Here is a 501-nt window from a genome sequence, read left to right as displayed (position 1 = left end):
GGGCAGCAGCTGTGCCAGGCCTTTGCGGTCAGGGGACAGTGGTTAAAATGTGCATCCCCATGTACAGCTGCAGTCCATGCACACATGTATGGGATCCGTTGGAGAGGTGACAAAAGGTTGGTGGCTTTTCCATTCCAATGAGAAAAACAACCTTTTGTCATGGTCCCCTTTCCCTTTCTGCATGAGTGTTTCTCTCCATGGACTTCTATGTTTTTGGGTATTTATATAAACACCAGAATAATTTATATAAACCCCAGAATAGAGTTAAATGCGTGGTTATGTGGAAAATCTAATATGTGTGTGCACTAGAGCATCCGGGCAATTCAAGTTTTAGTTTGATCATTGACATCAGAGCCGGACTGGGACAATAAGTCAGGCCAGGAATTATACACCCAGCCAGGCCACTACCAGTTTTCTTTTGTGCCATTTTCCTGGATTTATTTGTCAATATTTACAGCGTTTCTGCCCATAGTGATAGCCCTAAACTTTAAATCTACTACC

This window comes from Notothenia coriiceps, unplaced genomic scaffold (genome assembly GCF_000735185.1).
Source record: "Notothenia coriiceps isolate Sejong01 unplaced genomic scaffold, NC01 NC01_scaffold00035484, whole genome shotgun sequence".
In the NCBI taxonomy this organism is placed as follows: domain Eukaryota; kingdom Metazoa; phylum Chordata; class Actinopteri; order Perciformes; family Nototheniidae; genus Notothenia; species Notothenia coriiceps.
This window is presented reverse-complemented; position numbering follows the sequence as displayed.